Genomic DNA, 27,911 nt, shown 5'->3' with positions numbered 1-27,911 from the left:
GAGGCGACTGGATTAAAAAGAAAGAAGGAAGGAAGGAAGGAAGGAAGGGAGGGAGGAAGGGAGGGAGGGAGGGAGGGAGGGAGGGAGGCCTCTGTGTTTAGCTACTTTGAAATTGCAAATATGAGAGCAAAGTATATTTGGAGAGGAAGCAAGAACTGGCTGTTTAAAAACTACCAGAGCACTTGGGTTTCTCTGAGAATCTTGTTCTCTCTTGGCAAAGGTGCTTGCGGAGGGCTGGCATCCCAGCAAGAGGAAGTATTGACGAGAAATTGAACACAGATTCTGAGTTCTGTTTCTGGCTTCATCAATGATTTCTCAATACAAACTCAGGGTGAGTCACTGAACTAAAAGTCACACCTACTTGGAGATGATACCAGGTATCTCAGTGTAGTGATTTTCTAACCACGCACACCCAACTCTAGGGAAAAAACGTCTTACAGATATCCAGCAGCTACTCAGTGCCAGGCACTGTGCTAGGTACTTTACATAAATTTAATCACAGCTAGCACTTAGCTTCAATCACAAACAGCCCTGAGGCCCATTTAAGTCGCTCTCGAGTCTCTTTTATCCTTGGGGGACCCCATCTGCTGGGGGGATAAAAAGCCCTTTTATGTTCTACAGCCTCACAGACCACCCACCCCAACAGTTTGTGCTTTGTCACAAAAACCCTCCATCTAATTAGCAGCGCACAATTTTGATGAAATACTGGTGAAATAAATTATTCATACATGTCAGAATCAAGTATAGATCGGATCATCTTGTAAACTGTTCCGATGTCTGTAATTTGCTGTAAAGTGCTTTAGCATAGATAATGCGATATCATGTATGTGTTAGCTTAATTCACAACCTAAGTGTAGGAGGTGCTCTAACAGAAATTTGCTTATTAGGGGTGAGCAGTCAGAGTTCTCACTGGGAAGTCCAGCTACTACAAATGTACTTCTGTTATCTTATCTTGATCAATATTGGACAGTTTTTGAAAGAGCATGGCCAAGGTCAGAAATGGGTCTCCACTGGTGAATTTGTGGCTTGTTAATTAGCATACAGGCTGTTATAAATGGGCTCTCACTGGTGAAGTTTGATCTGAGAGTCACATAACAGTGACATGTAGAGATGAACTCAGTTTTTTGTTTCTTTGCGCTGTGTGCAGGCATAAATACGAATTCATGTGTGCCTTTGTTCTTCTGGCCTGCCACGTCTGTCCCCCCCCAGCACATCTATGCCAGAGCAGGCGCTCAACACACTCAGGGACTCAACACACATCCCCTGAATGAATGATGAAAATTGCTCTGTCACGATCGGGGAAAATTCATCTAGGGTGGAAGATGCGTCCACCTTTTTCAAGACCCAACGGAAAAACTTGGCAGGTGCGTATTTTACTCTTCAGATTTCCAGATAAGGCTTTCATGAGTTGATACAGGTCATGGTGTGAACCCTTCAAAAACGTCAGTGAACTGTTTCCTTCCACTTAGAACCCTTGGTTATCTTAAAGCCGGTCAACTTTTCCAGCCATCTTTATCCAGGGGCAGCAAGCAAGGAGCCCATAAACTCAACCAAATGTAGGCCCTCAATGCACGGGAGGAGTGGAGAGGATATTCAGGCTATGAAATTCTGATGGCTCATTATCATGACAAAGGTGGTAACAACTTGGACAGGAATTTGAACAAAAAGCATCCACTGTTCTATTTGCAATTCTAGGATTGTATTTGTCATCTCTCTTTGCAGGAGAAAGAGACTGCCAGTAAAAGGCTGAAATACAATAGGAAGAGAGGCCGCACAATGCAGAGAGAGACCAAAGGGCTCTGTGCCTGTGCTCACACGCACGCTCCGTGTGTGCACCTTCCCTATGTCTGTACACATTGGACAAGAGGAAATTATTGTCATGGGTAAGAGTTTAACATTATTGACCTGTAAGATGGCTTTTAAGAAATATATGCAACCTGGCTGGAATGCCAATGGGAAGTGGAGAAGCATTTAGGGAAGACGACTAGGCTGGATGAACAGGCATGGAGCGGAGCGAACCTCTTTAATTGGTTTGCTTCGGAGTGTCTGGGAGTCAGCTGACGCTGTAACCTGCTAAGGAAGTCACCGTGAACGTGATTAATAACGTGGTGCGGGGAGGCTCAAGAGTTATTGTGCTGTGTAGGGTTCTGGTGTCAGGGAGGAGGTAACTTTTCCAAAAGTCACTGACAATTTTGGTTAACAAGTGATACAAATGGAACAGGTCACTCTGCTGTTCTTTGGAGCCCTCCCTCGCCCCGTAGCCGCTCAACTCTGCAAATTCTGATTCATTACCATTTGCTCCCCTTTTGTTACCTACCTAGCCAGTGACTGTAGCTGGGAAGTGTGTGGTGGCAGGGACCGTTCAAAAAAGGCTCATTGTTCCTGGAGCTCGAGGAGCAAAGCCATTGCTTTTGTTCAGCTGGAAAAGAATGAAACCCACATTGCCTTCTATCGTCCCACTGCAAACTAGGCTTTTAATTGGCACGTTGGCGTTAGGATTTTAAAAGGTGTGCGATGACAGCTTAGAAGTGAGGCATCACGGGGGCAGACGTGACTTCACCTCCAGGTTAATCCTGCCTTGAAATTTGTGTGTGTGTGTGTGCCGTGACTGTTCTCGACTCCCAGGAAATGCGTGTGGTTGCTATCAGTGGAAGGCAGGCAGGGCTGCTCTTAGATCACAGGACCGCCGTTCAGAGGCTACACTAACCTTATGCGAAGATGCATCCATCTCTTTTATTCCCTCCACCCCTCTGACCCCCTGATGGACATCAACAAAGTTGGCACCTAACCACACTTCTCATTCTGCTTCCTTTGGCCTCCATCTTGTTAGGGACCCATGAATAAAAATGTCAGTTTGTCAATCCCATTCATGCTTACAAAGTGAACACCTAAGGATGAGACAGTTAACACTGAGCAATTCAATGCAACAAACGTGTATTGAGCCTCTAACTATAATTGATCGAAAGTGCTGAGTCATTAACAAAATCACTTTTGTGACTTTCGAGACAAAGTCAAGGTGATTCTTGCGGTTAGCCACGTGGGTGTGTGTTTGGCGGCCAGAGGAGGCTGGGAAGTTCGGTGTTGACAATGTCTAGCTGTGAGAACTGCATGTCAACTCAGGTGAGTGCTAGCCTGCTGTCCTGGACTTGCTTTAAGTCTGGCCGTGGAGTTCCTACGATCTGAATTGACGCAGTGCTGTAATACTGATGACTGTGGAGAATCTGTCTCTACTAAAAAAGTATTGAACGTGTGGAGTCCAGAATGGGGTGTCTGGTTATTCCATGTCTGTACTTTCTTCACCTTCCAGTCTGAGCCTTCCAGTCCTCAGACGTGAAACAACATCATCAGCTCCGTTCATGTACATGTAACGGAGGAAAAAAATCTTTTTCTCCTTCCCTCCTAGATTCTCCAGCTGGGGATTTGTAAATTAGACTACCAAAAGAAGGATTAGTAAGAGAAAAACATACAGATGTACTCCATATAAGTTTTAGATGACACAGGAGCCTTCAGAAAGAGATGAAGACCTGAAAAAAATGATTAAACCAGAGGGTTTTATACCAGGTTTGATGAAGAGTGGATAGTTGTGGGAAAATATAATAGGAGAAAAGAGTATGAGATACACGTAGAAAACTGGGGGAAACTTAGCAAGGCCTTTTCATTTGGATTCCCCTGGGGGTCCCTCCATCTTTGGAGATAAGGATGCTCTTTTCCTCCAGGTATAGACAGGCCACCTGCCATGGGAGGGTCTTATGACCTGCATCAGGGAAGAAGGGGGAGGTCAGAGAGTCCTTCCAGCGTTTGCCGTGTCTATGCCCTTCAGCTTAAAATGCTCAATATGGCAAGTTGCCATATTTTGGGGTGGTGTGCTCTGAACGCCATCAACATACATATATTCTTTAAGAAAGTATCTGCTTCTCAAATCTCTTTACACTTAGGTAATGCAGTCTCCATTTTATAGTAGACTGGTGCATCAATGAAAAGAAATATACTTAATTTTTTAAAAAGTCCATAAAGAGAATTTTCTTCAGAGCCAAAGCGGTAGGATTAAGCTTTTTTTTTTTTTAAATTATTCTTATTATCCCAGGATTAAAAACATTTTTCTTCCAAATTTAATTTTGGAAATAGAGGATTCAGAGGTATTCAGTAACATATGGAACCAATATAAGCTGATAAACGTATGTTATTAAAATAATAGCCCTTGTATTAATTGGTGTATTTTCCTGAAAAGCAGTTTATCAATAGGCACCAAAGGCCTTTTAAACAGTGCACACCTATTGACCTAGTAATTCCCTTCTTAGGAATTTATCAGAGGGAAATGTTTGGACAAATGGACAAAGATGTATGACTGAAAACAATCAGTGTATACTTATTTATAAATAGGGGCACATTAGGAAACTTTTAATGTCCATCAATAGAGGATTGGTTGGATAAACAATGGTATATTCATGCAATACAATATGTTATGATAGTTAAGAATGCTGTTATAGAGAAATATATACATGTTATCTTGGAATAATTCATACAGTATGTGATCAAGTACAAATATCAAGTTAACAAAATATTATCTACACTATGGCTCTATTGTTGTAGGAAAACATCGGAAATTTGCTCGTAAAAAGCTAGCAGCAATACTCCTGAACAACCAGTGAGTCAAAGAAGAAATTTTTTAAAATCTTGAAACAAATAAAAGTGAAAACATAACATGCCAAAATGTATGGATACAGCAAAAGCGGTCCTAAGAAGGAAGTTTATAGTGATTAACACTTACATTAAGAAAAAAGAGAGATCTCAAACAAACAACCTAACTTCAGACCTCAAGAAACTAGAAAAAGAAGAACAAACTAAGCCCAAAGTTATCAGAAGGAAGGGCATAATAAAGATCAGAGAAGAAATAAATGAAATAAGGAATAGAAAACAATAGAAAAGATCAACAAATCTAAGAGTTTATTTCTTGAAAAGATAAAATGGACAAATCTTTAGCTAGACTTAAGAAAAAAGAGTGAGGACTCAAGTAAATAAAATTATAAATCAAAGAGGAAACATTACAACTGACACCACAGAAATAGAAAGAATTATAAGAAACTACTAAGAACAGTTTTATGCCAACAAATTGGACAATCTTAAGGAAATAGATAAATTCCTAGAAACATACACCCTACCAAGATTGAATCATGAAGAAATAGAAAATCTACTGATTCAATCTTCTATTCAAGAATCAAAAAAATTTCCAGTAAAGAAAAGAAAAGCCCAGGACCAGATACCTTCACCAGTGAATTCTACCAAATATTTAAAGAAGAATTAATACCAATACTTTTCACTCTTCCAAAAAATTAGAGAAAGGGACACTCCCAAACTCATTTACAAGGTCAGCATTACTCTGATACCAAAGCCAGATAAGAATATTACAAAAAAGAAAATTACAGGTCAGTATCTCTGATTAATATACATGCAAAAATTCTCAACAAAATACTAGCCAACCAACTTCAACAGCATATTAAAAGGATCATACCTTATGAGCAAATGGAATTTATCCCTGGGATGCAAGGATGATTCAACATATACAAATCAATATATGTGACCCACCGCATTAATAGAATGAAAGATAAAAATCATATGATCATCTCAATAGATGCAGAAAAAGAATTTGACAAAATTCAACATATTTTCATGATAAAATCATTTCATGATTTTCATTTCAACATATTTTCATCTCAATAGATGCAGAAAAAGAATTTGACAAAATTCAACATATTTTCATGATAAAAGCTCTCCATAAATTGAGGATTGAAGGAACATACCTCAACATAATAAAGGCCATATATGACAGGCCCCAGCTAACATCATACTCAATGGTCAAATGTTGAAAGCTTTCCCTCTAAGGTCAGAGACAAGAAAAAGGTACCCACTCTCACCACTACTATTCAACATGGCACTGCAAGTCCTAGCCAAGCAATGAGGCAAGAGAAAGAAATAAAAGATATTCACGTCAGAAAGGAAGAAGTACAGTTATCTCTGTTTGCAGATGACATAATCTTATACATAGAAATTTCTAAAGACTCCACCAAAAAAACCTGTTAGAACTAATATTTTCCTTCAGTAAAGTTGCCGGATACAAAATCAGCATACAAAATCAGTTGCTTTTTATATACTAACAATAAACTATTTGAAAAAGAAATAAAACAATCTCATTTACAATAGCATTGAAAACAATAAAATACTCAGGAATAAATTTAACCAAGGAAGTAAAAGACCTATACACTGAAAACTAAGACATTGACAGAAGAAATTGAAAAAGACACAAATAGGTGGAAAGATATCTCATGTTCATAGATCAGAAGAGTTAATATTGTTAAAGAGTCCATACTTCCCAAAGCCATTTATAGATTCAGTGCAATCCCTGTCAAAATTCCAATGGTACTTTTCACAAAAATAGAACAAACAATCCTAAAATTCATATGGAACCACAAAAGATCCTGAATAGCCAAAGCAATCTTGAGAAAGAACAAAGCTGGAGACATCACCCTGCCTGATTTCAAACTATATTACAAAGCTATAGAAATCAAAACAGTGTAGTACTGGCATAAAAACAGGCACGTAGACCAATGCAACAGAATCAAGAGTGCACATATGAACAAGTAATATTTGACAAGAGAGCCAAGAATACTAAGGGGAAAGAATAGTCTCTTCAGTAAATGGTGCTGGGAAAACTGAATATTCACAAACAAAAGAATGAATTTGAATCCCTAAATTATACCATTCACAAAATTAACTCAAAATGGATTAAGGACTTACATGTAAGACCTGAAACCATAAAAGTCCTAGAAGGAAACATAAAGAGAAAGCTCCTTGATATTGGTCTTGGTAATGATTCTTTGGATATGACACCAAAAGCACAAGCAACAAAAGCAAAAATCAACAAGCGGGACTTCATCAAATTAAAAAGCAAAAGAAACAATCAACGAAATAAAAATTGAAACCTACCCCCACTCTATCCAAGAAGGGGGCTGGTAAATATTACAACTGGAGTTCCCTGGAGTGATGGCTAATTTTATGTGTCAACATGGCTAGACTGTGGAGCCAAGTTGTTTGGTGAAATGCCAGTCTATGTGCAGCTGTAAAGGTGTTTTAAAGATACGATTAACATTTAAATCAGTAGCCTTTGAGTAAAGCAGAGTATTCTTTTCCTAAATGGGACTCATCCAATCAATTGAAGGCCTTAAGAGAAAAAACTCAGGTCCCCCGAGAAGGACAGTATTCTGCCTCCAGACTGCTTTTAGAATCAAGACTGCACCTTCTACTCTTGCCAAAATTTCCAGTCTGCCAGCCTGCCCTATAGATTTTGGACTTGCCAGTCCCACACCCTACTGGTTCTGTTTCTCTAATATACCAGGGTAATGCAAAGGTCATTTGCATAAGAAATTCAGGTGCCCTTGGGACAGCATCTTGGTGACTGAGATATGGCAGGAGTTGCAATGGCTGGTAGGAGAGCAGTACACCCTGCTCCACCCACAAGTGCTCCATCCATCTGAGGAGAGACCAGAGGCTAATGCCAACTGGCTTTCAACAAAAAAGATTGTGGTGCCAGTAAGGCCTGTGGTTTCTTCCCTGACCATGTGGACCAAGGGACATCCTCGATATGCCTTCTCTGCATGGCTGCCACACGACAACCCTTGGGGGAAGGACACGGAAGGTTTTAAAGTTGGCTTTAGCTACACCTTTGTGAAAGAAGCAACCCAGAAACACGGTCGGCCTCGTAAGCATTCACCAACCAATAGAACCGGAAGCCTTGTGAGCAGGCAAGGATGCTGTTTTTCTTGCCCAGCATCCAGCACCATGCCCAGCACCTGCTGGGCCCTGAGTTAACTATTGTCAAATAAATGGATGAAAGAATGAATGAATGGGAGCTCTTCAGATTTAAGGGAAGTCAGCACAAGTTCAGAAATGAAAATCCAGCTTCAGAGGCTGTCAGGTAATGCTGTGCCAGGATACAGGTCCAGCGGCTTTAATTAGCACTTGCCGTTTCCTTCCCAGCCTTGTACAGCGGACTGCTCCGGTCATATTGTCTTCACCTCATCACTGTATCACTGATGGTCCCTGGAATCAACCCATCCAGGTTACTCTCTATATAAACCACAAGTAAAGCAACTAAGGGAAAAGATGATCTGTGCAATAGCAGACGGTTCTACGATTCAGTCTCATTTTGTTAAGAAGCCACGCAGAGGAATCCATAAAAGTTGAGGAGAAAATTGAAGCAGATGCGATGAATACTGTTTTTGTGTGTGTTCTTAAGTAAGGTAATTTAAGAGATGGCAATTGGCAAAGGGGAAATATACATTTTCAATGGATTCTCCAATAAGCAAAAGCAAACAAGAGACAAACACCAGTGTGTGTTTGTTCCTCTCCTTTCCTGCCTGGTGTCTTCCCAATCCACTGTTTGCAAAAAGCCCCTTTGCTTTAAAAACAACATCCAAATCTGACATTGCCACATTTTTTTGGGGAAAGGCAATTTCCTTTATGCATCTCCTAGCTGCGACCCCATGTTTCTCTTAGCCTTTGACCTTCCTTTCATTTCTCTTTTCACACTATATTTCTTCCATTTCTTTTCCTCCCACTCAAGTGTTATAAGATCCTGTGGCTAATTATGCCCAGATTTTCTAAAATAAAAATGAGGACATAGTCTGGAAAGTCCAGACTGCATTTGGCTGCATTTGGCTTCTTCAGCATTTGGCTTCTTCAGCAAGTAGAGGGCCCGATGGAGTTAGCGTGCAAGAGATTTACTGGGGTAACAACATGGAAGGTAAAGGGGAGGGGGGCAGGAGCAAGTAGGGAGAGCCTTCAGACTACAGGTCTGATGCTTGTAAAAGAAGAGAGTCAGGGTTCTCCAGAGGAACAGAACAAATAGGAGAGCTATATATTATATATATCTCCATATATATATATATATATATATATATATATATTTATTTATTTATATATATATATATATATATATATATATATATATATATATATATAAAGAGATTTATTTTTAAGGCATTGATTCATGTGATTTGGGGGGGTTGACAAGTCTGAAATCTGTAGGACAGGCCGGCAAGCTGGAAACTCTAGGAGGAGTCGATGCTGCAGCCTTGAGGCAGAATTCCTTCTTTTCCAGGAAACCTCAGTTTTTTCTCTGAAGGCACTCAACTGATTGGATGAGACCCAAACCACGTTGTGGAAGTTCATCTCCTTTACTTAAAATCATCTCATTAGAGATTGTTAGCCACATGTACCAAGTACCTTCAGAACAGGACCACCTAGATTAGTGTAATTATATAACTGGGGACTATTTATATGTCAACCGGCCAGGTTGACATATAAAACAAACCACCATCGGGGAGAAGGAAGGCAGATTGGGTAGGAAGAGTCTCCGTGTAAAGGCAGCTCTGAGAAAGCCTCAGCTAGCCCAGCGGGGAGCTCTAGGGCAGGGTTCACATTAGGCAAAAGCCCTAGACCCTCACCACTGGCTGGAAGGTGCCCAGGAAGAGGCTCAGCGCTGACACGGGCCGGTGCAAAGTTTCTGCAGCTGGAGGTGTCACCTGACTGCATCCTTGACCAGGGAAGAGAAAGGGATCTGGAGCATACAGTCCTTGTACATCCCCATCTTCCATCCTCTTCTCATACCTTATGCTGACACCTAATTTCTCCCTTTCTTGTTGTCCGTGAAACAGCATTGACCATCATGGTCTTGTCTCCTTCCTCCCCTTAATTCTCTTCCCCTGTTTCTTCTAGTTCTTCCCTCCTTTTCCACACTCTTCATTTTTCACCAATTCTCCCCCAGCTTCCCTTTGTCATTTATAAAGTCTGCTGTGCCACCTCCCTTTCCTGACCTTTCAAGAGTAGCGGGTTTGTGGGAATCCCGAGCCCGCTGGTGTGTGATGCGGGAAGCTTCTCAGCACCCCTCCCTCGCCGTGGGGAAGAGGGGCAGGCTGGCACCAACCCAAATGCATGCTTAAATAATGGGCGCGCCAGTGCCAGAAAATTAAAACCCAGCATGGAATTGCTGAATTCACAATTTTATTGTCACTGATTGCCTGGTGGCTCTGCATATTGAGAAGATCTTCACAGCTACTTCCATTTTCCATGCCTTGGTTAATGTGCAGATAATTCTAGTGGTAAACTTTGTATTCCCCTTTCAACATATTCGTCCTTTCCTCCCCACCGAACCAGGCAAAACAGAGAAAAATTAATGCACAATTGTCATGAACGTGCTCTGTATTTCATCTCATCTCATCGTTCATCTTTAATAGAATAATGATATCTCATAACTGAAAGGTCATACAAATCGTCTGCCCATTTTGCAGATGAGGAAAGTAACTTGTTAGAGGTCACCCAGGGAAGTTGTGGGAAAGGCAGAGCCGAAGAGAGTTCCTGGCCTCAGCTCAGTGTGTGTTCACAACTCCCTCTGAGTTCAACGGAGAGGTAGGCAGGAGAGATTGCCATTCTCCCCCATTCACAGATAAGGAAACTGAGTCTCAGCCCTTCCCAGGGAGGAAAGGGCATAACTAGGTCTCTGGACCCATTTATTTCTATTTTTGACACACGATGCTGGCTTTTACTAAGTACCAGGGTAATTGTTTCCCTTGTTAGAATTAGAGGTGGAGCCTGACACCGCACACACGGAAATACAGAACCTGTGGAATCTTTCTACGATGGAAGAATGATAGATACGGAATAACATCTGTTGTGTGTCTAGTGCTTCACCGATTTCAGAATCACCTCTTATTCGTTATTCCAGTGAGTCAACACAATCGCTCCAGGAAGTAGTGAGGCCATGTTTCAACAGCCCGATTTTTATGGTTGGGGAAACAAAGGCTGAGAAAGTAAATGATTTGCCCAAATCACATATTAAGTGAGGAAACCAGGACTTGACACCTGGATCTTCTGACATCCTGTGCTCTTTATACGCCTCATCTGTCAGCTCGCTTGTGGGTACCGAGGTTTCTGATGGAACAGTCACACGTGCAAGCCTGAAGTGACATCAGAGCCGGCTTCATACTTAGCCACTTCCTTGCATCCTCAATGCCATTGTCATTCCTACTTCAATCAGCACGACAGCTTCCTAACTAGTCTCCTTGCCTCCACCCTTGCTGCCCTCCAACCCACGTTCCACACTGTCATCTACTGCAGCAGGGGAGACCTTTCTAAAGCAATTGTCCCTGCATCCTCAAATGTGCATATATTTATAAATGACAGGCACGTACTATTGCTACCATATGAAGCGCATGTGTAAACAGCATACAGAACGAGAAAAATTTAAAGGGCGCAATTTTAAACAATGTGATTAAAGGATCTAATATTTTCTTCTTATTATTCTGCTTTGGAGAAATTACTCAAAAGTGCAAGTCTGATCCTTCCCTTGCTGAAAACTGACATGGACCCAAGATGAAAATCCCAGCTGAGTGTGGTTTATGAGGCTCTTCCGGATGTGATGCTGCCTGTCTCGCAATCCTCATTTCTTGCTATTCCTCACCTTGAATTCCACACTCCAAGCAAATAAACAACTCCCAAGTTTCTCGCTCCTGCTCATCTACCTGTGGGCTTCACCCTCTGCTGCTGTTTCTGCCCAGAACGTGATTAGCCTCCCTGTACCTTCTTTCTTTTCTTCTTCTTTGTTGCCAGTTAATACCTACTGGTCCCTCGAGTGTCAAATTCAGCTTAGCTTCCAGTGGAAGGCTGTCTGTCATCCTCTGAGAGAGGTCAGGTGCTTCTGGGTACCCTGTAGCAGCACTTCGCACACGGAAAAGTCATCTTCATTTTCAATTGTCCTCATTCCCCAGTAGATCATCAGCTCCTTGAGGGCAAAGAGTAGGGTTTGTCGATCTTTACTCTCCGGTGCTATCCAAGTGCCACGTGCCAACAACTACTTGTTAAAGGATTCCATGAATATCTGCTCTCAGCCCAAGGGTTTCTGTTTAGTGGAAACAGAGCATGCAACCACTTTACCAATCACCCAGTTCTCGAGGTGTGTAATATTTTTGACACCTTTATTCTTTTAAACCACCCAGCAGGGAAACTTCGCCTTGTCTGGGAATAAAAGTGAGGACATTCCACGCCCCATGGCTTTTCCGTTTACTCTCAGGCAATGGAAAAAACCACACGTTCCTTTGAAATCTCAGCCATGTCTCTCCGTTAATTTAGTAACAAACGGTGTGCAGCCCAGTACACCGAGCAACTTCAGTATTCACGGTTAAGATTGCAGGAGAGGAGAAGATTGCAGGAGAGGAGAAGATTGCACGGTCCTCTTAGAGTCCCTGTCTGAGTCTGAACACGAAACTGACAGGTTAACAGCAGAAAAGCGAGCAAATTTATTTACTATAAGTTTTACATGACACAGAGCCTTCATGAGGAAATGAAGCCCTGAAGAAACAGCCCTGAGTATTTTCTAGTTTTGATGAAGAGTAGACAGTCGTGGAGGAAGGAGATAGGTTAAAGAGTATGAGGTAAGTGTAGTGAACTGGGGGAGACTTGGCCAGGCCTGGGGGTTCAGACTTTTCTCGGCATCCCTTTGTCTTCGGAGATAGGCTCCTCTCCTCCAGGTACAGGGAGGGCTTCTCTCACCTGAGAGCTTTATGACCTATTTCATGGGAGAAGGGTGGGGAAAGGTCAGAGTGACCCTCCCACTACTGCTGGTTTCTCAAACTCCTTCAGCTGGAAATATTCACTATGCCAAGGTGCCATATTTGGGGTTAGTGCATCCTGAACCCCATTGAGATACTACACCTCCTTCTCCAGCAACTGTACTGCCTTTCTTTGGGGAGAGGGTATGACTCTCACCTTTTCTGGTCAACCTTCCCACCATCCACTGGCTACAATTTCTACCCTTTGGGGTAGAAAGGAAAGGAAACAGAGATAGTAAAGTTCTTAACTGAATGACACTGTTGTGCAATGGCATCGTGATCTCTGGACCGTACAGATGTTTCAAGTTGACTTTTTCTTGTGGGCATTCTTATGTGTTCTCTCTTCTCGACTCTTAAATGCTTGCAGGATGCCATCTACAACAGCCCCAGACCAACAGTACCAAACTGGGCTGCATCTCGGGTCCCTAGGATTCAGGTAGCTTTGCCTGCCATTGCGGGGAGTGCCATGACACAGCCCTCCTTCTGGTGACCACAAGTCACTGAAGCTCTTCCCAGGGATGAATCTGGTATAAATCCTCCATGAGTTCCTAGTTGCAGAGGATATGTGTCCAGCTCTCTAGTGGTTTATTGAAGCTTCTCTCTCATGTATGAAGGAAGAATCAGACGTCTAGTTAGAAGCTCCAGTTAGAGAGAGGTGGTCCTAAGAGGGAGGCGCTATTGTAAAGTTGCAGCTTTGACTCTCTAGCTGCTCCATAGATAAGAGATACATTGAGTCCTGGACTTGCCCATGTGCTGGGGACAAAGAGACGAAACCCAAGAATCAGGGTCCCCAGGGGCTCCCCATACAGGGCTTGGCACAGGTATCTTTAGCACCTCTTCCTACCCTGTGATTGTGTGCAATCCCATGCAAAGGAAAAGATTATAACAGGACAGCCTAAGTCCTAAGTCTGATCGCCCTTTCTTCTTGATTGCTGAAAGCATTGGGTTAGAAACTTAAGAAAGGTAAATGGAGGCCTTATCTACCAGGTCTTCTCTGGAATGGGTCTTTCCAAATTGCAGAGAATTCTTCTAAATTTCCAACTCAAGGACTGACGTGAACAAGCTGTGAGCCTGGGTGATCCACGTCCCATTCATCAACGCTACATCTCTTGCTTATTTAAAAGGTGAAGTTGTCCATAGTGATCAGATTGACTTTTAAAAATTCAGTTAATGAATTTACAAAATACACCGTCATCTTAAATTGACTGATTTGTCCCCCTCATGCTGGCATTTATTACCCCATTCTTAAGAATGTGTTGCAAGATAGCAATTTTTTGTGGAACCCTTCTAAGGCAACGATAGCAACATGAGGCCTCCTGCAGCCTTTTAGAGTAGAGAAAAAAATTTTAGGGGCATTGCTTAATCGGAAGTTTTAAAAAACCCAAATGAAGTCATAAAATGCAGGCATGTCTCTGAAAATATGTTCATGAGACTATTATAAAAAGACCTGACTAAAAAATACTTACAGTCTAGAAGTGGGAAAATGAAGGCATTTTCTCCTTGAAAGCAGCAGAGGGTTCTTTGTTTCTCAATTTAATGGAATTCTAATATGAAAAACATCCAATGATCCATTTAAATAACAATGCCAGGTCTGACTCAAAAATTCACAAAAACAAGGAAATCAGCGCTTATAGCTGAAAACTTAGCACAGTGAGGCTGCCTTCAGCCCACATTATTGAGTCAACAAGTCACAAAGAGAGAAGGCCCAGGGTGCAAGGCACGGCAAAAACGCGTCACTGTGCTTTCTAGACACGAGTGTAAAAGTCATGGCTTCGATAGTAATTTGAATTTTTATTCCTTAAGGAAATGTCATGGAGCTCGAAATGCAATTCTTTTGTTTTCTTTGAGGGGATGAGGTGTGTGGATGTGTGTGTGTGTTTAAAACTAAACGGCATTTGAGGGCTTAAGTGTTTGAGTCCACGAAAGTGAACAGACCATATGGTCTATTGTAGAATTAGTAATTACAGACTTATTAAAAATACATGTTAATTTTATTCACTGACACTCCATGATAATGGCTTCCTCGGGATCTAATCCATTCTCCCCATTATACTCAGCTACTTCTTGTGCAGAAACCTCTCGTCCTGAACAAATGGCATAAGCAAGATTCGAGCTGACCCAGTCCCACCCCGAAAGATGAAATCACTACTTTTCAGTGATGTAGACAATTTAAGATGATTTTCTCTGTTGCCCTTTACATTCTCACTTCAAGCCAGAGGCAGATAAAGCAGAAAAGAGGTTTCTACTCCCCTCAACCTGTCAATCTGAAGGGAAAAAAAATATGGAAAAATGGTGATTTTATAGGAGGTAAGACAGAAATTTCCTTGAGTTACCTCCTTAAAGAGTATAGTACTCACTTAGGTTAGCAACCCCAGAGTAAATCACTGATGCCTGAAAATGGGTTGTAAATTTGATCGCCATCTAGTTTGGGGAAACTAGCCCTGACATTCCTCCCAGCTGTTAATGACTAAGTTACTTATCAATACTTCTCAAACTTTAATATGCTTATGAATCACCAGGGCATCTTGTAAAATACAGATTCTGATGCAGTAGGTGTGGATGGGGCCTGAGAGTCTGCATTTCTAATAAACCCCCTGGCGATGCTGGTGCTACTGTCCTGGGGACCACTCTTTGAGGAGCAAGGACTTGGCTGACTGACAGGATGCTCTGGTGCTGGTCCATACATGCTCAAGCTTGATAATGGACCAAGTGTCTGTATTAGTAGATTATTCGTTGAATATAGATTATAACCCAGGCCTTCATTCAGAATATTACACTTTATTTTCTTAGACTTTCTTTCTTTAACCACTGAAGTTTCTTTAGAGTTGGTCAATCCTACCAGAAGATCCTGATCATCCATGGGGTACCATTCTAGAATATAATTACAGAATACATTTCCCTCTCTTATAACCTAGGCCAGCTAGTCATTAATTTGAGGTCAGTAAATCACCAAAGCTTTGTTGCTTATGAGTCTATATAATTCAAATCAAAGTCGTGTGTTTTTTAATGGAAACATATTTATTATTTTTGAGGATTACAGATGATATATGTTCCCTGTAAAAAAATCAAACAATTAAGAAATAATCTAATGTGTATTCCAAAGGCAATTTAAATTGGTATCCCAGCAAAATATGACACACCATGGACATCTGAATAGTTGAAACATCAAATATGAATTCCTGGAATGCCGAGGGTAGTCATATGCCATTAGGCTAATAATTGCGATAGGTACCAGGTATTGAGTGTCTGCTTGGGTGAACACCCCGCTGTGTGCTCTGGCTGTATCATACACTTCACATTTGCAGTGGTCAGCGTTCCTAGATTCAAACAGAAGATACCAGCTTATTAACTGTGAGCAGAAAAGGAAAGTACGGAAACAGTGTCAGAAGTTCACTGAATAGAAGGCTAGAGAACTGAGCTCCGAAAACTCTGAAAATGGGCAGAAATCAAGGAAGGCTGAGCAGTGGGGACACAGAGTGGCTCTTGCCACAGGATCCCTCTGGCTGAGACCTTGCCGCTGTCAAACTCTGGACCCATGATGCAGCCACCAGGAGTGACTTTGCCACTGTCCCCAGAATATTGAAAAGTTCAGTTTGCCCATGGGGCCAGAATCCTGCCTCCCCATCAGGACTCAACACAATGAGGGATTCCCCCAGGGTCGTCACAAAACAAAACAGAGTCCGCTGCTTTTCATTATCTTGTTTAATCCTCACAACAAATTGGTGACGGGGTTCAGGACACGCTACCCCCAAATATGGCACCTTGGCATACTGAACACTTTAAGCTGAAGGATTTGGGAAATGGCACGTGCAGGAGGGACTTTCTGACTTTCCCCTGAAGTAGGTCATAAAACCCTCATGTGAGAAGTGCCCTCCCTAAACCCGGAGGAGAGGAGCATCCTTGTCTCCTAAGACGAAGGGACACAGAGAGGGACACACAGGCTTTGCTAAGTTTCCCCCAGTCTGTTAGACTTACCTTGTACTCTTTGTCCTATCACGACTGTCCACTCTTCATCAAACTTAGGATAAAAGCACCCAGATTCAACCGTTTCTTCCAGGCTTCATTTCCTTATGAAGGACCCCACGTGGTGTAAAACTTATATTAAACATGGCTGCTTTTCTCCTGTTAATGCTGCAGGTGTCCCTCCATGGCAGAAGCTGATGTGACTGCTGCCATTTTCAGGAGGAGGATCTTGAGTCCTAGAGGTGAAGCAATTTACCCAAGAAGCCAAGGTCCTGCCACTTAAGCCCAGCACCCTCTTACCCCGAAACCATGCGCCCTGTCCCCTGCCCTTTGACTTCATGCCTCACCCTGAGGTGGAGGAAGTCACATGCCATTCAGCTGTGTATCTTTTGGATCAGAATCTGACTAGTTTTCTAAGCAGGAGCAGGAAGAGAAACCAAAACAAAACAAAACAAAAATAAAGGAGTTGATTTTCTCCCCCTCCATTTGCTATCAATCTCTTCATCTCTAAGAGAAGCTGGAGTGGAGAATCAAAGGTACAACAGAACCAGTTCACCATCTCTTCCTTTGCTTCTTCCCCTGTCGCCTCTTAGCACAATATGGCATTGCTAATTTCACGCTGAGAATTTAGGTAATGGGGCTCTCCTTCTCGGACTCATCTCCAGTGGAGATCTTCTTCCTTCCTTCCCCACCTGTGGATGTTCACCATCAGTTTCCCCAATAAAATATACTCACAGGTGAAAGTTCTCAAAACCTAAAAACTGTCCCTCTGCCATGCTAGGCTGCAGAATGGTAATGCAAACCTTTGGGCGGGGGCCATGGCTCCCCCACCATAGAGAACGAGGCTTACTGTTCTAATGGAACTTCTGGCCCAGGCTTTACCTGGAGTTAAAACTTTGTCTTAGGAAGGTCACAAAACCAAGATAGGGGATGCTGGTGATAATCTGAAATCCATGGCTCTGGGCCAGCCGGGGCACTCCATCAGGATGCCTTAGTGAGGTTAGAAAAAAGAGAAATACTTAGTGTATTTCCTGAAGTCTGGAAATTAAATTTTCCCCCCATTTTTTTCAGAGTGGTCTAGATATCACTTCCTCCCCCAGCCCTATTCCCACTTTGGTAGGAAAAACAATGCTTAGATCAGCAGAAAAGATTAATACATCAGCAATTCTGTTATTGTATGTATTGATTCTCAAGGGGCCAGAAAAGAACTCAAAGGTGAGTGTAAGTAGAAAATACACGTAGGCAATATTCCATCAGCTGTATTTATGAGCCATTTAGAGCATCCCAGGAGGGTTGCAGTTTAAAATCTATCAAAGCTTTGGGTTTTTTCTGTTCTTCCCAAGGAGGTGCCAACAACCGTTCATTCTGCAAGTTTCTCTAAGATCTCAGTGCTTCCCATGAACGGTACCTAGAAGGAAAATAGTGATAGTCCTGCCAATAAATGGGAAATGCCAGGGGCTGAGGGAGAGAAAAAGCCTTCTGTGTTTCAGTTTTTCATTTCGCACCCATCATTTGAATGCACAAAATGTGCATGATCTGGCCTGTGATATAGCCAGTTACCTCTTGTTTTCATATAGTGAGTCTTATCCTGATTCATGGGTATGCTACATTTTAAGGACCAAAATATTGAATCCAATTTCTTTGTTCTTTTCCTTTTTTCTGATTTCCTCATTGTTTAGAATAGTCTCTAGTCTCAAATATGTCTCCAGAAATAAATTTGCTGCATGATGCACGAACCAAGTCAGCCTGCTTAAAGATGAATCCAGGCATTCTCGTGGACTCACTGATGCACTCTTCCAAAAAAAACCATTCACATAATGTCCCCTCTGTGCCAGATTCTGTTCCAAGGTCCAGGGATAGAGAAATATCCTCTAAAAAAACCTCACAGTCCTGAGGAGATGCCAGACAGGTAAACATGATCACAGAACAGTGTGGGAAGTGCTCTCATAATAAAAAGAGCTACCATTTTTTGAGTATTTACTATTCTGGTACTACTTATTTTGAAGCATATTATCTCTAATCCTCCCATTACCCTCCAATAAGTTTTATTTTCCCCTTTGTTTAAGGAAATAGACTGAAAGAGGCTCAGAGCCTTGCCTAAGGTTACATTGCTATAAATATTAGCACTGGGATCCAGACTTGGGGTATGAGGCTCTAAAACTCCCATTCTTTGCATGTTGCCCCTAAGTGCACTAAGAGATCAAAGACAACTCACCCAGACCTAGTGAGGGTTCCAGGAAGGCTTCCCAGAAGAGGTGAGCAGGAGGGGAGATTCTCCCTCCCCAGAGGAGGGAGAAGTTTTCCTTTATGACACCTCCTTCTACCCACCTCCTTAGACAAAGCCTCATCAAAATGTGCCCAGACTCCTGAGCTGTGGGGAAAGGAAGGTGACAGTCCCACATTTTTTTGGTTGCTGTAGGAAAAGTAATAACCGGACTGGGAAGGGAACACATGCAATAATCAAGGGGCAGCTGTAGTCAGTAGAAAAGGTGAAGTGATTCCTGGCCACAGTAGGTCTGAAAGAAGAAATGACATCTACCAAGCGGTATCTAGAAACACGTAACTTCAGCTTTGTTACTTTGAACCACCACGTCTCCTTCCCAAGGCTTCCGCTAACTTATTTCTCCCCTGGATAAAGAAGGCTGCTAAGGAACTGGAATTAAATAGAATAAAATCTTATTATTTTGAGAAATGGGAGATTGTGAGGCTCATTTGAATTAATCTTTAAAAAAACATTCTTACTCGAGGATTTGTTTAAAGAAATACTGATAATTATGTTACAGTATTTCTTTCTTTTTTTTTTTCTTTTTTGCTATAACTTCAGAAATGAATGGGGTACTAATAAGGAAAATTAGCTAAATGAATCTAGGATTACATTTATACAAACATTGTTTAATAAGTGTAGATCTCATAAACTTACAGATTTCGAAATTACAACCCTTCATTCAAACTTCTTACCCAATAAGATCGTGTCTTAACTAATATAAATTCCAAAATGCTGGGCCCAATTAAGGACATTTTACTGTATGGCAAATCATGAGGCGGGGTGTTGTAATTCTGTACTTATATTAAGAAAGAGCTCTGAGTAGTAGTATTAAAAAAATGTTCGAAGCCACTCAAAACAGAGGGAGAGATTTAGCATGTATATCTTGTATTGTGTCAGAAGCCCTGTAATTGCCCTGCAACTACTTAGCTTTTTAGATACTGGTCACTGAGTGCCTACCATGTGACCAGGTCCCCATAAATATGAGCATGACCCAGTCACTAAGGTGCACACGTGCTGAAGGGTATGACATGGCTCTCACACCAATAAATAATGTGTGTGTGTGTGATAAATCCAACATGCACTCACAATTCCCATCCACCCCTGGAGAGCAAGTTGAGTGCTTTGGTAGGCGGATAAACTTTCTACTGGAAGAAAGGTAACGGAGTGGCTTAGAGCTGTCACAGCATCTCTCCAGCAGCCAATTTAGAGGAGAAACACCAAGGATGGGAAAATCAGGCTTCTGTAACCAGATGACCTTGCCCTTGGTTTGCAGGGTCTGTGGATCCAAAGCCAATTTTTTGAATTTTCAATTTTGCAAGAATGAAATGTGCCTAATTTAACTGAATTTGCTGGCCAACCTAGTTTGCTTGTTTTTCTAAAGGTGACGGGAGGGGCCGTGGGTATAATGAGGGGGGCGGGCAGGACCTAGTTCTCTGTTCCTTCCCCCCCACCCCCGAGCTATTGAAGAGTGTCCTGGAGAGTAATCTGGAAGTCAGCTGAAATTCACACGGTCATGCTGACTTTACTCCCATTTAATCTGTCCCTCTCAGAGCCCTCCTGCGGATGGCTCACCCTCTCCCTGCCACCAACGTGGCCAGGCGTGGTGCTCCTCAGAGCCGCCCTGCCCCCCTTACACCCAGGTGCAGGCCTCTTTTCCCCTTTGACCTGGAGCCGGGCTCGCACCTGAGGGCCTGCTCGCTTCCTTCCTGAAGGGAGGGGCCCGCAGCTCCTGCCTTTGCTGTCGGGGTACTGGTTCCTCAGCTGCTCCTCCCACCCCCTCCTTCCATCTGAAGTCTCCTTTTGTGAGGTCCATCTTCCAGTTAAGCCTAAATCATGACAGATGGTGCTGTGGGCTGATTAATCCGCACAGTGGGCGTGCCCTGCAGCACCTGAGGTGTACGTTCAGGAGGAAGGGCTCCAGCTTCGGTGGGAACGGCTCATTGGGAACACAGATAAATCGGAATAAAAGGAATACATGAGGTGGGGTATAGGGAGGGGAGAGAAGGAGAGAAAGGAAGTGGGGAGAGAGAGAGAGAGAGAGAGAATGAGAGAGAGAGAGAGCCAATACTCCATATGCTGGAATTTGTTTTTTAAAGTATCTTATTTTAATTGTTATGTGAATTTTTTTAAACCGGTCTCAACCCACAACTTAATGGTAAGGAAAGCTGGAAGATGGAGAAAGAGGACTTTCACGTCCCCGCTCCACTGACCACTGCCCCCCCCCCACGCCCAATTTATTTGTCTGGCGATCTGGACCCACAGAAGGAGGCAAGAGCCTTCATAGAGGGGAAGGGAAGAGAAGGAGTAAATTGACGTGCTCCCTCCAAATTTTGGGGGGGAGTTTTTCTTACAGTGGACATGGCTGTGCCGCCATCTCAGCCTGAATGGCTTTGAGAAGTTTTCCACACATCCCATTTTGATGCCAAAAGTCACCAGTGATTTTCTCTCTCTGATCTATAAGAGGTGCTCCAAACAGCAGACAGATGGGCCCATTTCCCCAGATTCCATAACTCTCACCTCCTGCTCCCCCCCCCACTACCTTGTCACAGTGTGAGTGCGTGCACGCACACACACACACGCACACACACACACACACACACACACATTTTCCCTTATGTTTGCAACAAGATTCACTTATTTTTCCAATGTATAACTTAATTCACCTATTCCTAAAGCAAACACTTATGAAACACCTATCAGTGTCAAATCCTAGGCTGGGCCCTGCCCCCAAGTTGCTAAAACTCTACGAGTGGTAAGATGGAGTTGTCCCTAGTCAAGTCCAGGTTACTCAACTTCTCTAACCTCAGTCTGCTCACCTGTAAAATGGGCATCTGTTATCACGTATCTGACAGATCTGACTAGTATGTGTTGCTCTTACTAGTAAATGCGATGGCATGTGAGAAATGCAACATCTTTACGAATGTTAGGTACTATTATTGAATCATTAAGATAATTTCCAGAGGAAACACTTCACGGTTTGAGTTTTCTGGTCAGTCCCTTGATGTTCAAAGTGGCCTCCTATTTGTGAAAGTAACTCTTTCTCCTCTTTAGTCCCATCCCCTTCTTCCATCATCCTCCCCATTTGCAACAGACCTAGGTTTAGTCCATGTGATTGAGTTCCCTTCCTCCTCTCCCTCCTCCTTCATCTCCTTCATCTCTATCTTTGGATTATTATTACAGTATTATTACTATGATTAATCAAAGCCCGAACATCACAGATTGATTGTGCAGAGACCCAGAAGAGCTAAAGAAAGCAGAGGAGATGGAGAAATGGAGAGACAGCAGACAGTCCAAGGAACACGTTACCAGACTGGCAGCCTAGTTATTAGAAGCGAATACCTCTGAGGTAAGACTCCTTGAACTTTCTTTGGGACAATCTAGTAACAATAAGAACCCTGCATTACTTCTTCCCTGGCTTTCAGCCAGACCAGCTCTGGGAAGTGTGGTCACACTCTAACTGACTTGGCATATGGAAATCAAGCTAAACCTCTTCAACCATAAGAAGAGTTTCCCTCTGCCCGCTAAACTATTTGCAAAAGAAAGAAAGAGTGAGAAGTATAAATATTTGAAGATCATAAAATAAATACTGCCATCCTTTTCTGCTTTCCAGCCGTTCCAACATTCCAAGACCCTCCTGGTTCCCCCCGCCCCGTCTTACTGATACCTCCCCTTCTCCATCCATAGGGTAGTGATGTGCAAGGTGTTCCTTAGGCCAAGGTTCCCTATACGAGGGGTCGGAGGTCAGCCCTCCTGCACACAACAAGCCACTGGCATGTGAGGGTGCGCCCTCCAGGAAGGGGTACCTTTTACTAACTCACATAAAGGCATACTGTGCTGAGATTAGCCCACTCTTCCTCCTGATTTTGTGGAGAAAGCCTTACAGAAGCCACTTTCTCCTGGCTTATTTCTGGGCCTGTTTGAAACCATCTGGATATGCGTCCATTTTTCTCCCTTCCAGGTCGTGTGTGCGTGTGGATACTCTCCCTTCCACGCAGAGGAAGTGTAACCATTTGGGTTTACACTGAACAGAACTTGAACCCCACATCTGCCACCTTCCATCCAAATGAACCTGCATAGGTGACATACCTTCCCTGAACTCCACTGTCCCCATCCACAAAATGGACACAGCAATAGCTGTTCTTGAAGGATTGTTTAAGGATTAGATACTGTATAATATGTAGAGTTGGCACAGAATGAGTATAGCTATTGACAATCAACAAATCACCAGGAAGAGAAAAATGACTTTCTTGAAGTTTCTAGGAAAAAAAATTTTTTTGTGCCTAGCCCCTATCTTAAATAAACTGTACCAACTTGAGTAGATTCTCAAATACTGTTCTTTCATCTCACGTGAAAATAATCTGGTTATACGAAAATGCATAGTTAGCAAACAAAAATATGTTGCATCTACTTTTTATTCTCTCTTAATAATGCAAGCAGTTCTGCTACATTGAAAGAAGGATTCAATTTGCAGTTTCTTGATTTGTTGGTTGCTTTTCAAAGGAAATATATAGCTCATAATTAAGTATACCTCTAGATTTTGGGTGTGTGCCTATCTCTTACAGAAGTGAACATTACTAACCATGACAAAGATAAAGCATCTGCAAATGACAAATGACTCAGGTGCAGAAACAAAAACAACTGATTAAGCCATATGTCACCAGGAGAACCTAAGGCTTAGGGATGAGAAAAACATGCCAACAGCTCACATTTTCAAAATGGGCCTCAGGATTCATTCACCTAGACAGTGGATGGAAGTGGAAAACTCAGTTAAATTGGTGAAATATTAGAGCTGAGAAGGACATAGTGATCACGTGGCCTGACCCCCTGGTTGGACAGATGGGGAAACTGAGGCCCAGGGAGTCACACAGCTTACTTACGTGGCAATGCTAGTGCCACGACCCAGGTTTCTGGCCACTACAGAAATCTCTATTTTATCTACAGGTATTTTCCTAAGAAATCCACATGATTCTGATGGTACAGGAGAGGCGTTTCAGCTCTAAGTCTTCCTGGCCCGCACTTGTTCAGATTATACCCTATAACCCTAACAGGAGTGGTGATGATGCAATATATCAGGAGAAGACATTACCGGGAGATGGGCTTTCCCTCTGGGTTCCTGGCTCACGTGTCTCCGTGCCAGTATGATGCCTGGCTCACAGTAGGAATTCAATAAGCCCTTACTGAGTGAACACAGTTTGAGTGTGCACTTTCAAATCGTATTAGTTTAAGAAAGACAATGATGGCGAATTCCCTGGTGGTCCAGTGGTTAGGACTTGGTGCTTTCACTGCTGGGGCCCCGGGTTCAATCCCTGGTCAGGGAAGTAAGATCCCACAAGCCACGCAGCATGGCCAAAACAAAAAAAAAAATGATGATCGTCGTGACCTTTTGCCAATTAGCAACGAAAGAGAACAAAGAAGGAGGGACAATATACATAAGTAGAAAGATCAGGGACTCAGGAAAAGGAGTTCCAGGACTCAGGAAAAGGCCAGTTCCAATCCTGGCCTTCTTCCACCTACCTGCCCGAGACAATGACCTTTTCTGAACTTAGTTTTTCTCAACTATAAAATGGGATTAAAATGTCTATTTCACAAGGTTTTATGAAGGTTGTACATGATAATATTTATTAACTGCTTGGCACTGTATCTGGCACAGACGAGGAGCTCCATAAATAATCAATGAGACAAGGAGAGAAGAAGATATTGTGGCAATAGGTGTCCTGTTGGGTTTAAAAGAATGGTGTTCGTAGAGGTTGCCCTGTCTTACAGCATCACATTCTGACAAAGAGGGGATGCAACTCCACATCAAAGCAAACCCTGCACATCTGTCCTCAAGCTTAATATGAAGCGCCCCACTCCTCCCAGCTTCTGATCTTGGCCATCCCTCACTTCCTTTTCCTTTCTCTTCTCACTTTCATCATGATTTCGTTTGTGGTTTTAAGGGCTCCATCTGCTTGGGTCTCCTAACATACACCTTACTCACCACCAATCTTAAGGGAACTGAGATAAGGCCCTGGGGTCCAGGGCTGTTGCAGTCCTGGGGGGACAGTCACGGCTCTGTCCAGTCTTGATAGAGGAGACACTCTTCCCCAAGGCTCTCACAGCCACTTGTCTCCACTAGGGACCCAAGCCAGAAGAGGCTCAGGGCAAAGTCTGCAGTGCAGGGCCCTGCTCAGAGGGCAGGCCCCCTGGGGCAAACCCCGAGGGGCTCGGTACCCTTTCCCAGTGAGACTAGAGTAATGCCCGAGCCACCAACCCCACCACAACCCGTCCCTCCCACCTCCCCAAGCTGCCACCTTCTGCAACTGCTTAAATCATGTCCCTGTTTGGGAACTTGGGTTTGAAAAAGCAATTTAAAACCAAAGCAGAGGGAGCACTTTGTAGCAATGAGTGAGCCCACACTGAGAGCAGGTCAGAAGGGTTCATGCATGTTCAGACACACACAGGGCTGGGAAATCCACACACCTTATTCGAGAAACCATAATGCCTCTGTGTTCCCTCCTCTGCTGGGCCTTTCACAGTTTACAAAGCACTTCCACAGACCTAGGCTCATTCACACCTTAAGAAAGTATGAAGTGGAATTCCCCTCTGTTGCTTGGTGGGGCGTTCCCAGCAGCAAAGTGAAGATTTGCCTCCTGCAGGAGAACATCTCAGGAACTAGGGGGCTGCCTCGGTTGCTGCTGGCATCCCTGCTGGAAGCATCTGCAGCTCCTGGCAGAGAAGCACTGGAAACCCCTGTGGGAAGGAGGCCCCTTAAAGCCAGGGCTTCATCATTTCTCAAAACCCACAAGGGAGCCCTGTTTCCAGACATGGGGCTCCAGTGCTGGCTGCAGCCGAGTGTGGCCCAGATCCCCAGGGACCCCGGCTTGGTCCCCGAGTCTCTCTGTGCCGTGTGCACTTTATGCGACTATTAGCCCTAAGCTTTTCTGTGTGGTGACGAGCAGAAGCGTCTCCTCCTGTACTTGGACTCATCCTTCCTTCTGAAATCTCTCCCCTCAGCCTCATGTGCTGCTCATTCAGCCTCACAACAGCCCTGGCAATAACGAGGTGCCAACGGGGAAGAGCTACGGTTTAATAAAGCCCAGGCCCAGCGGCCTCTCTCCACCCACACTTAGGGCTCTAATCAAGCCCTTTCAGTGTTCCAGGGCTGCAGTTCCCACCCCGGCGTTGGAAACGGAAAGGATGCTTTATGTGTACTTAGGACGAGGTTGTGAGCAGTCGCGGGTTTCAGCCACCCTGCGTGGGGTGGGAAAGGGAGTTGGGTGCCGGTAGCTCCCGACCTAACCAGGTGACAGGACTTCCCAGGAATCATGAAGCTTCTAGAATCTAGAGTGCCTCCACTCTAGATGCAGGTGGGCTGCATCACTACCTTTAAACACACGGCTAACTTGTTTCTCAGGCTTTCTGTGTAGAGAAACAATCTTTTCACTCTCCCCTCTGAACGTAGAAGACTGGAAAAGACCCCCCTCCGAGGTGTCCCTTTCTCCAAATCCCACCCTTTCATAGCACTTTATAGGATGTGAGCCAAGAGCTTTCATCACCCTTGTATATTTACTCAGTGAGTGGCTTGTGCTTTTACTGTGTGTTTTTATAAAGTGTTTTTGTGCTGTTTTTATAAAGTGTTACTTTTTTAATTACAAAGTCATTCATGACATTGGTTAAAAATGCAAGCATTCAGGAAACGTGTGAATTAGAGACTGAAAGACCCCTATAATCGTATCCTCTGGAGATCTGTATGATGGGAGGGGTTTATTTTAATTTCCCATCGTAGTTAGTAGTTACGGGGCAAACAAAAGGATGGCTGGTTGGATGGGAAATCGGCAGGAGACTCACAACAGAATCAGGTAATTCTCCTTAGCACACCAGGCTGAGCCTCTTTCCCTGCAAATGGGGATGGTTCTGAATTCCGTAACTGCTTTCTCCACCTAGATCACACCTGCTTTCGATGGCAGGGCTCCTCGAGTCTTGGCTAGTGGGAAGGAAGGACAGATGGGCAGTGTAGTGTCAGGGTATGTGCTGAAATGGGGGTGTTATGGACAGAACTGCCCCACCCCCAGATTCATATGTTGAAGGCCTAACACTGATGTGACTATGTTTGGAGATATGGCCTTTATAGAAGGAATTAAGGCTGCAGGAGGTCATAAGGGTGGGGCTTTGATCTGATAGGATTGGTGTCCTTATAAGAAGAGACACCAGAGCGAGCTCACTGTTTCTCCACCATGTGGGCCCCCAGGGAGAAGGCAGCCATCTGCAAGCCAGGAGGCGAGCTCTCACCAGAACCTGACCACACTGGCTCCCTGACCTCGGACTCCCAGCCTCCAGAACTGTGAGAAAATCAATGTCTGTTGTTTAAGCTACACAGTCCATGGTGTTTCATTATGGCAGCCCAAGCAGACGAAGACAGAGGGCGGGAAAATACTGCGCTCAGCTAGCTGTTTTCCCATCCCAGCCTCTGTGCATTATCGGTATATTCACATTTCTTTCCCTACTGCCACCATGGGGACTCTGAAAATGGGATTGGGGGGTAGGAGTGTCGTCTTACAGACCCTCCTCCCAGTGGGACCTTCTGCTTCTTTCTCTGTTGCAGCCCAGGGGTCAGATGGTCCCCATGTACCACTAAACTTGCCTACAGCGGGGGAGAGAGCCTTGGGGCACACTCTACGCACCTCTGAATCAAACTCACAGCGTGTTTCATGCCCTCAGCTGGCTTAACTCAGATATAAATTCACTCAACAAAGCCTGTGCCCCTGATGGCCTTGGTTGAGAGGTTTAAAAGTTCTCCTTCCACTCTTGCAAGTTCCAAGCTTGCTCCAAGCCTCCGTTATTGAATTGTTAATTATTTAGCCTCTCTTCCTCCTCCTTGACCCTACAGGACCTGCTGGTGGACTCCAGGTTTGCCTCATCAACGTCAGATCACAGAGACCCTACCACCAGCTCCTGCAACGTGAGGCCCACGTGTAATTCAAAAGATGAAATAAACAAAAACCCAGGAGGCGAGTGGAGCTGAAAGGAAGATTTCCGGTTTTTGC

The 27,911-nt window shown here is 43.6% G+C and overlaps 2 long non-coding RNA genes across 4 annotated transcripts in view; one reads left to right on the top strand and one right to left on the bottom strand.

Annotated features, from left to right (window-relative positions):
• Positions 1 to 27,911, bottom strand: part of LOC309638851 — a 192,258-nt gene that overhangs the window by 45,745 nt on the left and 118,602 nt on the right. Inside the window, exons 4-5 of one of the 2 annotated variants that reach the window (XR_014251345.1) lie at positions 16,635 to 16,858; positions 12,590 to 15,976 (exon numbers count right to left, since the gene is read on the bottom strand). The exons of the other annotated variant lie outside the window; for it this stretch is intronic. This is a non-coding gene — a long non-coding RNA (uncharacterized lncRNA). Of the gene's footprint in view, positions 1 to 12,589; positions 15,977 to 16,634; positions 16,859 to 27,911 lie in introns of those variants that run through there. 2 annotated transcript variants of the gene reach the window in all.
• Positions 86 to 27,911, top strand: LOC309638859. Of its 2 annotated transcripts, XR_014251360.1 has the most exons (4): positions 86 to 331; positions 1,148 to 1,883; positions 22,107 to 22,234; positions 27,755 to 27,911. It is a non-coding gene; the product is annotated as an uncharacterized lncRNA (long non-coding RNA). The 2 variants fall into 2 exon arrangements; XR_014251361.1 differs by having other exon boundaries at positions 86 to 1,883.

Source organism: Balaenoptera physalus, assembly GCF_965194825.1.
Source record: "Balaenoptera physalus genome assembly, chromosome: 11".
In the NCBI taxonomy this organism is placed as follows: Eukaryota; Metazoa; Chordata; class Mammalia; order Artiodactyla; family Balaenopteridae; genus Balaenoptera; species Balaenoptera physalus.
This window is presented reverse-complemented; position numbering and strand designations above follow the sequence as displayed.